We start from the raw sequence: 16638 nt of genomic DNA on the forward strand, positions 1-16638 counted from the left end.
TGAACAACACACTGTCACACTGTCAGTCTCTGTTTTCCTGGGTGTTCCCTAGTGAGCTCACTTGTCCTTAGGCACTTCATCATAGGCAATTAAATTCCTCTAGTCTGGTCATGTCTTCACAGTAATTGCACTCCAATTAAATCGCACGGGTGCTGACAATCCCTTGTCATTAGTCTCCCTATATAGAGCTGTCCTTCTCTGTTGTCTGTATGGAGTCCTTACCCTATGTGCTTATGTTTTCGTCTCCCGAGAATTCCCCTTACCTTCTCGTTCCTCCGAGTTTCCTATCCGTTTCATCCGGTTCCCTCTTTTGTTTTGTTTTGTTTGTCTCTCAAGACAGTTTATTTTGTATTTAACTTTTTTGTGCAATAAACCATACCTGCAATTGGATCCTACCCTCTCCTTGTGTTTTTCCCAAAACCCAACCGTCACAGAAGGACTCCATCCACGAGGATCCAGTGGCATGTCTTTTCATGTCTCCTCCCCAACCAGCATGGTGGAGCGGAGGGAGAAGTATTTAAGATTGACCTCCTTCCACCAAGAGGGCAATGACGTGGGAGTCATGGCACTGGTGTTCTGGTCCCTGGCCAAGGGCATGGGGTACAATGATGCGGCCCTGAAGGAATATTTTAACTTTGGACTGGATGACCCGGTTCCTCAGGAAGAACTGGATCAACTGGACACATTCGGGTTCTGGGAGTTTGTGTGCTACTTGCAGCATCGGCTTCCGTGGGATACCCCAACCACTACTGTATCTTCCGGTAGGATGGCCGCCAGTCCAGAGCCACTGCCCAATTTGGTCACCAGCCCAGCGCCACAGCACAAGATGGCCGCCAGTTCAGAGCCACTGCCCAAGTTGGTCACCAGCCCAGTGTCACAGCACAAAATGGCCGCCAGCCCAGCACCACAGCACAAGATGACCGCCAGCTCAGAGCCACAGCACAAGATGGCCGCCAGCCCAGCGCCACAGCACAAGATGGCCGACTCAATGCCTGAGTCTCCAGACAAGGTGCCACCGGCTCGCCATCGTAGAGGTCGGAGGAGACCGGTGTCTACCGTTCCTCAAAGCCTGGAGAATGTTTCCGAGCGGGCCGCTGCTGTTCCGGAGGCCGAGGCAGTTCCCGAGGAGGTGCTCGATGCTGTTCCGGAGGCCGAGGCAGTTCCCGAGGAGGTGCTCGATGCTGTTCCAGAGGTCGAGGCGGTGCCCGATGCTGTTCCAGAGGTCAAGGCGGTGCTGAATGCTGTTCCGGTGACCGAGGCCGTTCCCGATGCGGTGCCCGCTGCTGTTCCAGAGGTTGAAGTGGTGCTCGATGCTGTTCCGGAGGCCGAGGCCGTTCCCGAGGAGGTGCCCGATGCTGTTCCGGAGGCCGAGGCGGTGCCCGCTGCTGTTCCGGAGGCCGAGGCGGTGACCGAGGCCATTCCCGATGCGGTGAACGATGCGGTGCCCGCTGCTGTTCCAGAGGTCGAGGCGGTGCCCGATGCTGTTCCAGAGGTCAAGGCGGTGCTCGATGCTGTTCCAGAGGCCGAGGCCGTTCCCGAGGAGGTGCTCGATGCTGTTCCGGAGGCCGAGGCGGTGCCGGCTGCTGTTACGGAGGCCGAGGCGGTGCCCAATGCTGTTCCCGATGCGGTGACCGAGGCCGTTCCCGATGCGGTGACCGAGGCGGTGCCCGCTGCTGTTCCGGAGGCCGAGTACAGGTGCTGACAATCATTTGTCATTAGTCTCCCTATATAGAGCTGTCCTTCTCTGTTGTCTGTATGGAGTCCTTACCTTATGTGCTTATGTTTTCGTCTCCCGAGAATTCCCCTTACCTTCTCGTTCCTCCGAGTTTCCTATCCGTTTCATCCGGTTCCCTCTTTTGTTTTGTTTTGTTTGTCTCTCAAGACAGTTTATTTTGTATTTAACTTTTTTGTGCAATAAACCATACCTGCAATTGGATCCTACCCTCTCCTTGTGTTTTTCCCAAAACCCAACCGTCACACACACACAAGCAAAATGTCCCCTCTTGTTGCATAATTTACAAAACACCTTTGCAGCTGGGCACTGAGTTGAGTTAGCTAGGTGTTTGTCTGAACTGCATCTAAAACAGGACTTACGGTTCGATGAAGTGTTGGCGGTATTCGGACGTGAATGGTGTTTCCCTCTCACATTATTTGGCTTGACTTGTACGGCTCGCACTGGAACTACTCTGACGGCCGCCATTCTCTTGGCCTGCTCAGCCACAGCTTCTAACTGCAAGTGTAGTAGCTTTCTGTAATGTCAGGTCCGGCTCCAGTAACAGCCTCTGTCTAATATCATCACTGTGCAAATGTTCCAGCAATTGATCGCGAATCATATCATCCACTTTATCACCAAAGTCACAGTTAGCGGCGAGTGCATGTAAAGCAGCAACGCACTGTTGTACGTTTTCGTGTGAAGCTTGTACTCTTTTTCTGAATGTATGCTGCTCCATGACGACATTAACTTTGGGCATGAAGTGTTTTTTAAAGCATCGACAGCAGAATCATATGTCTCACTGGTGTCTGGCAGTGCATAAAAGATCCGTTGACCCTCTGCGCCTAAACAATGAAGAAGTGTATCCCTCTTCCGAGCTTCAGGCCATGCATCGCCCACTGCATTGATAACCATTAAATAGTTATTGAACATGCGCAACCACATGTTGAATGGCATGGTACCCACTTCTTCTTCTTACAATACAACGTCCCTAGAGGTAGCATTAGGAATTACAGTACATGATACAACAATGGCCTGTCACCAATTCCTCACTCATGGTCAGTGTAACTTGGACCTGGTGAGTGCCGTGCTTCCATACCGACCTCTGGACTCTGGACCACGTATTCAAGCAGGCTAGCACTGACCACGCACGTTCCTTTGTGAGACGCGCTGTCTATTCAACCAAATCCAACTCTATACTGAGAAAAGATATCCTCTGTGTCAGCAAGAGTTTGCTCTTTTCCCAGTTGACCTGAAGGCCCAACAGGCTGAGATGCCAGAGCACCAGGTCCCTGTGCTCGCACAACTGATCCCGAGATTGTGCTCGTATCAGCCAATCATCTAGATCGTTGAGAATGCGAACACCCTGCTCTCTGAGGGAACAAGAGAACAACTTTTGGGAAGACATTGGGAGATAGGGACAGCCAGAAGGGCCGGACCTTGTACTGATATGCCTGTCCTTGTACTTGTAGTGGGACGAACTTGGGTGTCTCGTCTTTAAATTTGTTCCATCAGTTGTCCAATCATACACATTCACGGTTATATAAAAGGGGACTTTTAATGCACCGTGTTGTGCTCACCTCTTGTGTGTCATTGCCTGAGCCCCGCCCCTTCCTGACTTAGACTCTTCTTGTCTTGCAGGTATGTGCTTGCTAGCGAATGCAAATCAGTGGTGCGCTTGTGGTAACCAGCGTTATTTTGAATCATAGTTTCCGACATATAACCGTCTCATGTTGCTTGGCGACTGCTTTTAAATGCACTTCTGCTGCATTCCCATGCCTTCTTGCCGGTTTGATGTCTGTTTGCGTGTGCGGCTGGACGTGTGATCATAGCTACAATAAAAAGGTATGTGTAGCCATCCCTGTTGATATTTGAGGTGTTTGGTGTGAAGAATAAATGCTCTACTTAATCCTTTTTAGGTGGAATAGTTTTAAGGAGGACGTATTTTGATGCTGCTGCTTTGTTTAATGTTTGTTTCATGTCTGTTTTGCAATCTAACACAGAGGCGTGAGTTGGCGCGGGTATTGGTCCTCTCCATTTGACCAACTTTTCTGCATTCTGCTTATTGGACTGTGGAATTTGCAATTTGTTTCAGTTTGTTTTCATTTAATTGGCACCTGGCCATGAAACTGGGGTGAATATTCAGTTATTTCTTTACAACTTCCCAGGTGTTTTGATTGGTTGGTTTAAGTCTTTATTTGTTTTCGTTGTATTTCATTCAACTGCTAAGTATTCTATTATTGTTATTATTATTATTATTCTTTGATTATTTTTCTTTGAGAATTAAATTTGATTAACTGTGTCTTGTTTTAGGAACCGAGGCTTTAGGCAGACTGCTAGTTGGCCCTTGTGTGCGGTGGTGGGACTCTGTCAAAGAGTGCAGTGTGTTCACGTTTGACCTTACCGTGTGTGTGTGTGTGTGTGTGTGTGGTGTGAATTGTGCACTTGGTGTTATGCTTCTGGCAATATAGTAGCCACATACTCATGAAGCTAGCCTACCTGCCTTAGGTAAGCCTCGGTTTCCTTTTGTTTTGTATGCCTTCTCTACTTCCATTCATAGTGACTTTTTAAGATTAATATTCATATTTATTGTTGAAATAAACATTTTGTATTTTTGATATCCACGTCTCTTGCCTCTGTCTTTGGAAACCACATTCCTGTGTGCTTTTAGTAGGTAATTGATCTACAATAATGTTCCCTGTTAACAGGGTGGCATAGTCAGCTGAGTTACAGTTTGCCCAATTAACTTCCCGCCACATACTGATATGCCTGTGAACCGCAGAAAAGGTCTGTTGCACAGAAGTATTGATACATGAAAGTACGCATCCTTCAGGTCATATGCTGCAAACCAATCTCGGGGACGGATGCACCCGAAGATGCATTTCTGCGTCAACATCTTGAATGGTAGCCCATGAAGGGCCCGGTTCAAAATTCACAGATACAAGATTGGTCGCAACCCACCGCCTTTCTTGGGTACAATGAAGTAAGGGCTGTAAAACCCTGTCCTCATATCGACTGGAGCGGCCGGTTCTATCACGTCCTTCACCGGTAGGACTGCGATCTCTACCCGAAGAACAGTTGTATATTCCACACCATTTTAGAGTCATTTAGTTCAGTCTCTCTACCTTCATCTAAAACACATTTTCTTAGTTTTTGTTGCCTCTTGTTCGACTTTTTCAAAAAGAAAAATGTGACATTGTGATGTAAATTATATCCAGTCTATAAATTTCTGTCATAGAGAACTCATAAATTGAATAATTTTTGGCATTTAATTATATTTTGATTTAAAAAATCTAAATGTGGGTTAACTTCTAGACGGGGTCTAGTGGTCCCACTTTTTATTAGGTGGCCTTAACTACTATGTAATTACATTTAAATTAATAATTTAATACAATGCACTTATTGCGTACATGTTTTTACATTGTATTTATATATAAAACAAATACCTGCATGAAAATACATCTGTAATTCATTTCTGTAATTACAGTTATAATTACACTGACCTATCCCTTTATAGCTTAACCCTCCCTTAAAACTTACCCATACCACCGAACCTATCCCCAACCTTACCCATATCCCACCTCAATAGCAGCAAAAGTGTAGTTCACCATGAACACAAAAGTACATTGCACTTATTTTTTTATGCAAGTGCATAGCAATTAAGCCCACCTAATATAAAGTGGGACCCATAGCCATAAAGTATATTAATATTATGAATAACAAGCTTTGTGACAAATTATATGTAGCGCCCGCTGCCCTCCTAGGTGTGTCCTGACCTAAGTTCTAATGGGTGGAGCACCGGGTTCCTTTTATTGGTGTCTCTCGACTATAATTTAAGCCCCCATCTCTGATACCACGTTTTGAAGAGAGTTATTAGTTTCCTAAATGACTAATCTGAAACACGTATCCAAAAGAAATAATTTATTTAACAAACAAAAAAATATATATAATAATAATAATTATAATAAGGAAAATACAATATATAATTATATTTATAGATATATATTAATAGGATGGTATAAATATCAGATATAAATGTTCAGATGATATATATTAACAATAACCACTAGGTAATTTCAATATGAATAAGTACAGGTATTAATATTCAATACTGATAAACCAGTAATACATGGATTAGAATACTCAGAAAATCCCTTAGGGAAATATACCCAAGTTTACAAGACTCAATACCTTTTGGTTTCTTATTTAGCACTATATGTACACTCTTTGCAGAACAAACTGAGAATTATCAGTGAAAAATAAATCCACTTAATTCACTTACTACTTAGGGCACTTATATAACACTAGTAATCCAAAGTAACACGTTTCAGAGTTTTATGAACTGTAACCGTAAACTTAATATACAAAAAAAACAATAGATAAAAGTGGGCCCACTCACACCATAAACACACTCAAACCCAATCCCCGATGCAGGCCTGATTCGTTGCTTGGGTACGTAGTGGCCTTTAAAATGCAAAATGGCCTCTTCACTCTTCAGTGAGCTAAAATAAGACCAATAAGCAGTACCTGTAATTCCATACGGGGCTCCGATTTTCGTCAACCGCGGCTCGCACCACCTCCACTAACAGCCGTCGCTCCCTCGATGCCGGAGGAACACCCAACACTCCCGGTGGCTGGGCGTGCTATCCGGTTGCGGCTGTACAGTCCCTCGTTATCAGAGGACCTGTGAGCGCTTCCGGTGGCTCAACAGGGCTATCTGATCTCCTTTTACTCTTCCCACGTCGACTGTTTTACTCACAACAGCACGATGAATAGGATAAACTAAGTCTAAAATTACAATCTTTCTAACTGAAATCGCTGTATATTCACACAGGCCTCAACGTCTTTCACTCGAAAACGAATCAAAATAAAACAGGCAAACACATTTCCTGTGTTCAATCAGACACTTAACTAACAAAAGACGTATCTGAAGAAATATGAAGACTTAACTCAAGTTTTTTTGGGGTTATTAAACGGGTAGATTTCGATTAGAACCAACCTTTTTGCACACCTATTCTAATATCGCCTCTCCTCTCGTCTTTTTTTTCTCCGATCTCCGGATAAACCAATCACATGAGACTCACGTATATTGGAGGTGGGTATTAACTAATAAACATCCAATCAAACAGGAATTGATCTAACCTGATAGCGAAATCCACGTTTTTGTTCAAGTACATATCAACCGACCCTTAAAGTTTTACTCATTCCCTTAAAGGGGAAACGCACTTTTACAAGCTCTTTGTAGAAGATGCATAGTAAAACATTTAAAAGGACTAATCTTAACAGAATATGGCTATGTTGACTTCATTCACTAATAACCTATATGGCTATTATAAATTGGACATTATACATGCACACTTTACATTAAAACTGTTTTATATTCATATAACCCTCCCTGATAAGGGGGTTACACCCTCCCCCTTATAATTTCTCATGCCCTCATGAGACTAGACATTTTTAGGACTGAATTACTGTTCGGACAGTAGGGCAGGGGTTTGTAGGAACACACTGGGGGCATTGGGCCATTGGGTGGCACCATACAGTGTGACAGACCTTCTTTGTCTTGGACAGCTCTTCAATGTGAACGACCATCCCTCGATGGACCAAAGTTAATGGCCTATCCGCTGGATGTCCTAGTTCATCATATCACAGCTTAATCACTGGTCTTACTTCTCTCCGAGATTTACGACACACCGGTGGTACTGGTTCATCAGGGGGTACATTCATTGTGTCCTCTTCTCCCCCTTCTAAACTCTGAGCATTCTCAATTTCAGGAAACAGATTTAGGATCTCTTGGGGTTCATTTTCTGGTGGATCCTCTCTCCCTGCACAATCCTGATTAAGCTCTGGTACAACTACAGGAGGTTCAGTTACAGGTTCCAAGTCACGTTGAGGTGATATCGGCCTTTGGTAGCTGATCCTTGCTGGGCTGTAATAGCAGCGATCATCATCCTCACTCTCCGAAGATTCTTGGCTGTCACAGACGATCTGATTAATGTTATCTTCGTTCTGTTTTCTTTGTCTTCTTTTAACCATTTGTGCTCTTGTTACAGGTGGCTGTACCAGTTGGTTCAAGTCCCCAGGCTTAGAGAACCTCACCTTGTCCCCAATGGGTAACAGGTGGTCTCTGTGAAGGGTCCTTATTCCACCCATTCCTCTCTCTGGCTCCAGTTTATAGACTGGTAAGTCTTTAAACTTCTCAATGACCACATAGGGTAACGAGTTCCAGCGGTTTTGAAGTTTATGCTTTCCTGTGCAGGCAAGGTTTCTGATGTGGACTCGGTCTCCCCTTTCCAAGGTTTGTGGTTTCACTCTTTGATCATAAAGCCTCTTGTTTCGTTGATGAACCTTCAGGGAAGTCTCAGCCGCTAACTGATATGCCTGCTGAAGATCTTTCTTCATTCTCTCTACGTACTGCAAATGATTGACTCCTTTCTGATTACTAGGGGAGGTACCGAAACACACATCGACGGGCAGTCGAGCCTCTCGCCCGAAGAGAAGACGATAAGGAGAATAGCCCGTTGCCTCATTTTTTGTACAATTATAAGCATGTACAAGCTGAGGGATGTATTGACTCCACTTACTCTTATTAGCCGGATCCAGAGTACCGAGCATGGAGAGTAAGGTACGGTTAAAGCGTTCTGGTTGAGGATCACCTTGGGGGTGATAGGGTGTCGTCCTCGATTTTCGGATTCCAAGCATTCCCAAAAGTTCTCTTATCAGTCGGCATTCAAAATCACGTCCCTGATCCGAGTGAATGCGTGAAGGCAGTCCATAGTGTACAAATAATTTTTCCACCAGGACTTTGGCCACAGTGACTGCTCGCTGGTCTTTGGTAGGGAACGCCTGTGCGTATCGAGTGAAGTGATCAGTTATTACTAGTATATTGGCAACACCCTTGGTGTCTGGCTCCAGAGACAAGAAATCGATGCATACCAAGTCTAGTGGACCAGTACTGGTAATGTGGCTCAGGGGAGCAGACTTTTGAGGTAATGTCTTTCTGGTAATACAAGAACCACAAGTCTTTATGTACTGATCAATGTCAAGGGCCATGCGGGGCCAGTAAAATCGATCTCTTATTAGCTCCGTCGTCCGATCCATCCCAAGGTGACCAGAATCATCATGTAGAGAGTGCAGGACGGTCTGGTGATATTTGGCCGGCAGAACCAGCTGAACTCTCTCTTTTCCACAGGGGCTTTGGGAAACTCTGTATAGCAACTGATTTCGAATGACCAGTTTTGGGCCTTGACGTTGTAGAAGATTAAGCACTGGATCAGAGCTCTTCTGAGGGGTAAGCACTTTGCCAACTTCAATGTCATGTTTCACCATTCCGATAATGGGGTCCTTTTCTTGTGACATCTTCAGGTCTTCATGGGACAACTGCTCCATATGACACATTTCAAGTGAAATCGGGCAAGAGTAAGCAGTAGGTATGCTATCAGGTGAAACTCCTAAATGGTCCACCCTCCTGACGGATTCGTCATTCCCAGAAGAACTGGCCAACTGGCAGATTGCTTTGACCCCAGACTGTGGAATTTCAGTCCAAGAGGCAGACACAGCAGGGTTGGTAGGATATCGGGATAGCACATCCGCGTCAGTGTTATGTTTTCCAGGCTTGTATTGCAGGCTGAAGTTGTAGGCAGCTAGGGCGGCTAACCAGCGATGTCCTGTTGCATTCAGCTTCGCACTAGTCAGTACGTAGGTAAGTGGATTGTTATCGGTTCTCACAACAAATTGAGCTCCATATAGGTAGTCGTGAAACTTATCGACAACAGCCCACTTCAATGCTAGGAATTCTAACTGGTGAATGTGGTAACGCTGCTCTGAAGTACTCAACTTTCTGCTAGCAAAGGCGACGGGTCGAAGTCCCTCAGGATGCTCCTGGTTCAAAACAGCACCAAGGCCACTCAGACTAGCATCAACGTGGAGTACATAAGGCAGGGAGTTATCAGCGAAGGCCAGTACTGGTGCATTGGTTAGGCAGTGTATAATGGCTTTGAAGGCTTCTCCACAGGACTTGTCCCATTGTGCTCCAAAGGGGTCAGTCTCCTTGTAGTAGTTCTTTCCATTCCTCTTTCCTGATCCTTTTACAGGTGGGTAGCCTTTCGTGAGCTCCGTCAAAGGTCTTACTACTGAGGAGTACCCCTTAATGAAACGGCGATAGAAATCGCAAAATCCTAGGAAAGACCGTAGGGATTTCAGGTCTGTAGGTTCTTTCCACTGAGTTACGGCTGACACTTTCTCTGGATCTGGAGCTATTCCTGCAGCTGAAACAATATGCCCCACATATTTGACCTGTTGCTGACAAAACTGACACTTGTCGATAGAGACTTTTAACCCCCATTCCTCCAGGCGATCCAGAACTTTCATTAGTCGCTCCTCGTGTTCTTCGAGTGTTCTGCCGAAGACTATAAGGTCATCAAGGTAGACGATTACCTGTAGGAGGTGCATGTCACCTACCACCCTCTCCATGAGCCTCTGAAATGTCGCTGGGGCCCCAGTGATACCTTGTGGCATTCGTTGAAATTGGTAGAACCCCAGTGGACATATAAAGGCCGTCTTTTCTCGGTCCTCAGCGGACATAGCTATTTGATAATAGCCGCTTCGCAGGTCTAGGACTGAAAACCATTGGCTACCAGTCAAACAGTCTAAGGCATCATCAATCCTGGGAGTGACGTATTGGTCGGGTATAGTGCGGCTGTTTAAGGTCCGATAATCGATGCACATCCGTACAGCACCATTTTTTTTCCGAGCTATCACAATCGGTGATGCATACGGACTTTGGGACTCTTGGATGATGCCTGCCGCTAGAAGATCTTTAAGGTGGCGTCTTACGTCATCAATGTCGGCTGGGGCAATGCGCCGTGAACGTTCTCGGAAGGGGCGAGGATCACTCAGTCTAATCTGGTGTGTGACATCTTTGGCTAAGCCTACATCCCATTCCTCAGTGGAGAACACATTACTCCGCTCCGCCAACTTCAAACGTAATCTCTTTTCCCAGCCAGCGGGTATTGGGGCCTCCCCAAAGTTGAATAACTCCGGATTAAGGGGTCCTTTGGATTCTGGAATGTCATGAGCCACTGTAACGGTGTCTGTAGGGAATACATGGGCAACTACAGTACCCACTGGTATTGAGAGATCTTTGCTTGTCTCATTGTGAATCAGGACTCTGAAGTTATTCACATCCACAGCTGATGAAGGCATTACTACAGGGGAAACAAACAGTCCTGAAGGAAGTGGATCTACAGGGGAGGCTTCAATGAGGAAGATATCTTTCCTCAAGGGTTTGTCAGACTCAACTTTGCATAGGGCATACCGCTCCCCTCGTGATGGGACTTTGAAAGTTCCAGGGCCCTCCCATATCACTTTGCCTTCGGGTCGATCTGCCGCAGAAGTTTGTCCACTTTGTGGTAAAATACGGACTGGGGGGTGTCTGAATTCTCAGCGAATGGGCACTGTTTTTTCCACTAGTAGCCCCATTATATGCTGTCAGTCGTTGAAAGAAGCTGGCATTGGTTCCAATGATTACTGGGAATTGTGTCGGTCCTTGGGGGTCTGGGCAGACCAATGCAAGGATGGATATGGTCTCTTCAGCACCAGTGAGAGTTTCAGGGAAGGTAACATCTATGACAATGTATCCTTTGTACGGATAACTGCATGAGTTGAGACCCCAAATGGATAATCCAGCAAGGGGATGGATGGGTACATCAGGTAGGTTTCGGGAATACCAGGAGTCAAAGACAATGGTTTATTAGTTTCCTAAATGACTAATCTGAAACACGTATCCAAAAGAAATAATTTATTTAACAAACAAAAAAAAATATATAATAATAATAATAATTATAATAAGGAAAATACAATATATAATTATATTTATAGATATATATTAATAGGATGGTATAAATATCAGATATAAATGTTCAGATGATATATATTAACAATAACCACTAGGTAATTTCAATATGAATAAGTACAGGTATTAATATTCAATACTGATAAACCAGTAATACATGGATTAGAATACTCAGAAAATCCCTTAGGGAAATATACCCAAGTTTACAAGACTCAATACCTTTTGGTTTCTTATTTAGCACTATATGTACACTCTTTGCAGAACAAACTGAGAATTATTAGTGAAAAATAAATCCACTTAATTCACTTACTACTTAGGGCACTTATATAACACTAGTAATCCAAAGTAACACGTTTCAGCGTTTTATGAACTGTAACCGTAAACTTAATATACAAAAAAAACAATAGATAAAAGTGGGCCCACTCACACCATAAACACACTCAAACCCAACCCCGATGCAGGCCTGATTCGTTGCTTGGGTACGTAGTGGCCTTTAAAATGCAAAATGGCCTCTTCACTCTTCAGTGAGCTAAAATAAGACCAATAAGCAGTACCTGTAAGTCCATACGCGGCTCCGATTTTCGTCAACCGCGGCTCGCACCACCTCCACTAACAGCCGTCGCTCCCTCGATGCCGGAGGAACACCCAACACTCCCGGTGGCTGGGCGTGCTATCCGGTTGCGGCTGTACAGTCCCTCGTTATCAGAGGACCTGTGAGCGCTTCCGGTGGCTCAACAGGGCTATCTGATCTCCTTTTACTCTTCCCACGTCGACTGTTTTACTCACAACAGCACGATGAATAGGATAAACTAAGTCTAAAATTACAATCTTTCTAACTGAAATCGCTGTATATTCACACAGGCCTCAACGTCTTTCACTCGAAAACGAATCAAAATAAAACAGGCAAACGCATTTCCTGTGTTCAATCAGACACTTAACTAACAAAAGACGTATCTGAAGAAATATGAAGACTTAACTCAAGTTTTTTTGGGGTTATTAAACGGGTAGATTTCGATTAGAACCAACCTTTTTGCACACCTATTCTAATATCGCCTCTCCTCTCATCTTTTTTTTCTCCGATCTCCGGATAAACCAATCACATGAGACTCACGTATATTGGAGGTGGGTATTAACTAATAAACAATCAAACAGGAATCGATCTAACCTGATAGCGAAATCCACGTTTTTGTTCAAGTACATATCAACCAACCCTTAAAGTTTTACTCATTCCCTTAAAGGGGAAACGCACTTTTACAAGCTCTTTGTAGAAGATGCATAGTAAAACATTTAAAAGGACTAATCTTAACAGAATATGGTTATGTTGACTTCATTCACTAATAACCTATATGGCTATTATAAATTGGACATTATACATGCACACTTTACATTAAAACTGTTTTATATTCATATAACCCTCCCTGATAAGGGGGTTACATATATATATCATCATTTGCCACTCAAATTCAAGATTGTGACAATAATTCTAATTTATTTAATATGCAGCCTAATGTGCATATGATAAGAGGTGTATTTGTACTGTAAAGACTGCCAGTTACTTAATTCAACTATATATCAGCAATTGGTTTAACTGAAATGTGATTAGTAAAAAAACTATCAAACAACAACAAAACTAACAAACTCAGGGTTTCATGGAAAAGTAGTTCAGCTATTTAGTGAAGTCATCCTTGAATGTTAATCATAAATCAGGCATTGGTGTTAGAAGAGATAAATAAATGCAAATTGTTCACATTACAGTATTTTCATAGAGGGAGAAGCCTTAAAGCAAAGTGGGATTCTAATCTCTATCCCTGGCCGCGTTCTTTCTCTTTTTGGTATTAATTTGGAGTGGACCCCTTCCCATCGGCCTTTATTGTGCTCTGATCCAGAAAGCCTAACGGTTCCACAGGACTCCCTCTTCTCTCTCATATACTTTCTCTTCTCCTTTTCTCTCTATTGCTTTGGGGGTATCAGGCGGTGTCAGAACTCATCAGGCTGAAGGCATCACCAGTCCCAAGTGCAGTTCATCTCATTGTCACATCTAGAGGAGACTCGCAACATCCTAACAACCTGGTAGAGAGATTTAGAGACGTAGAGTGAAAGCTTGTACAGGGTTGTGACCTTTGTGCTACTAACAGACAATGATTTATCTACCCTGATGCTCTGTTTTCAAAGTGATTTGGGAGTGACTGAGGTGTTGCAAGATACTTTCACTGGATTTACTGCTTGATTCCTACGGAGCCCCGCACATCACATGCAGGAATAAATATTAGGCTAAATCGTGTGCACAATTTACTGATTCATTCCCTCAATGTACTAAAACGTACACACGATTACTATAGTGTTCCCTCGATTTACTATTGTGTTCACTCGATTTATAAATTGTGCCCACAATTTACTAATTTGTTCCCTCGATTTGCTAAATCGTGCACATGATTTAGCAAATCGAGCGAACGCAATAGTAAATTGAGGGAACGCAATAGTAATCGTGTGCACGTTTTAGTACATTGAGGGAACGAATTAGTAAATTGTGCTTACAATTTAATTATTTTTTCTTGCATGTCATGTGTGGGGCTCCGTAGATTCCAGATTACACAGCAAACTACTCAATTTTTATTTCACAATCTTTAAATGTAAATGCATTTTGCTTATAATCCACAGCTGTGAGGACAAGGAGTCATGTTTTTCTTGAAGGGAAATTCAAGTTTACAGTTTCTGTTCTGCTTTAAAAATAACATAGCCATCAATGTTAACTTGAAACATTACAAAGTATTTCATCAGCCAAGACTGCTTCAGTGTCCGGTATCTAGGTTATTTGGGGGAATGTAAGCGATTCCATTAGAAATAATGTGTTATATGAGACCATAGTTCTTAGTAAAAAGCAAATTTGACATTCACCTAAATCTATATAATTTGCAGTAACAAATCAGATAAACATACAGAAATGCATTCACTGAGTTCTTCTTGACGTTTTATTAGTGTAGGCTGATGTTTTTACAGATTGCAATTCAGGTTGCATTTTCGGTGATTCAATCACAAGTGGCCAGTCTAGACACATAACTTTTCAACTAGACTTAACATCAGATGCATCTTCTCTGATCACTAATGTTCAGATTGAATCAGTATCTTAAATTATCACACTCTACAACAGTTTCTTGGGAGTGCCAAATGCATTGCACAGTTACTATTGAATAATTAAACCCGTGTTGTGAGGGTTGCGAGTAAAAGGGAACAAAAAGGAAAAGAGCCGGAAAGGAAACCAATAAAAAACATATGGAGTGCTGTTTCAGTTTCATCTGTTAGCCACATGTTTTGGCCTAGCAGGTTTTGTAAGGCTAATCAAGATAAATAATTATTAAATTATTATGAAACAATTATGTTGTTTATAGCCACTCATTTTACATAAGTGGTGTGTAAACTGATGTTTTAGTGCAAAAATATTTCTAAATTTCTTTTCACACTCATAGCTCTAATTAGAATACATCCTTTTTGGTTGGTTGGTTGCAAACAGTCCAGCAGAAAATTCTACATACGCTTCTGGTTGCAACTTCATTACTACTCTCCACTGGAAATGAATCGACTTGTAGTCTGTTGTTTGTCGACTTTATACATAAGTGGTGGTCACATGTTAATGAATACCTCCATTTTTGGAGACTTGGGACTTGAATGCAAAGGCTTTAGACTTACTTGTGACTTGCAAAACAATGACATGGTCTCATCCCATTTAGCGCTGACCACTTCTGATCTGTTTACCAAAAAAATTGATATTAATGCCAGGCATTAATGGTTTCATTCAACTCTGTGTTTTGTCACATCCAGCTAGAGTTTGATGACGCAGTACATGTAAGGCCAGATTTGCTTAACAAGCATCTCATAAAAAAGCACTGATGGAAGTGAAAGGTTCTGTGGGTTATTTACTGACAATGCACAAATTAAAGGGTTAGTTCACCCAAAATCGATAATTCTGTTATTAATTACTCACCCTCATGTCATTCCAAGATGCAAGACCTTTGTTCATCTTCAAACACAAATTAAGATATTTTTAATGAAATCTGAGAGCTTTCTGACCCTCCACAGACAGCAACGCAACTGAAAAATTAAAGATATAGTACTAACTTCATTGAACGTGGTGGTTGCTTTGCTCTCTGTGCAGTGTCAGAACGGGTTTGGAACAACATGAAGGTGAGTTATTTCAATTATGTAGATGCCCGTATTTTTTTTACACATTAAATTCCCAATTATGCATATAAGTAGACATGTTATGTGTTATGAATGTCTTTTATGTCCTATTGTGTACTTACACTTGCATAGTTTCAAGTGTCACCATGTACAGTATTGTTCCTGTAAAGACTAGAAAACTTTCCAAATTTATTTGTTAACGTTTTCAGAATATTCTAAAATGCTATTTTTATGATTTAAAGGCACAATATGTAAGATTTAAAAAATTAAAATATTCAAAAACAAATAGAACAGAGTTATATATTTTGCTGACTGGTGTATTAATACTATTTACTAAATGTTTTGAAGAATGTTTAAACCTAGAGAAATAAGCAATGTTAACTAGTGACATGGACCGTGTCCATAGTATCATTATGTTGCTTGCCAATGACATCATAACCCCATTGATTTCCGGTTTTGTTTTGTAGAAAACATTTGAAAACACCAAAGACGCTTTAATATGTTGTGCGTTTTAATCAGTGTTGGGGAGTAACTAGTTACATGTAACAGCGTTACGTAATTTAATTACAAAATTAATGTAACTGTAATTAGTTACAGTTACTAAGAAAAAATTAGTAATTAAATTACAGTTACTTATGAAATTTTTAACGATCACTAAGGGGATTACATTTGAATATTTACACACATCCACATACAGATTTAACTGATTTATTTCCAAAATTGCACTGACTATTCTGAGACATACCGCCCTAATAATTTCCGGGATGCGGAAACACACACAGTCTGCTTCGTAGAATCCATAGACAGTAAAAGAAAGAATCCAGTCAAAACTAACGCGGACGGAATATGCCACATTTTGGATGACTAAAATCAAAAGTAGGTCAGTACACTTGAATCA

This window comes from Carassius gibelio, chromosome B5 (assembly GCF_023724105.1).
Source record: "Carassius gibelio isolate Cgi1373 ecotype wild population from Czech Republic chromosome B5, carGib1.2-hapl.c, whole genome shotgun sequence".
NCBI lineage: Eukaryota > Metazoa > Chordata > Actinopteri > Cypriniformes > Cyprinidae > Carassius > Carassius gibelio.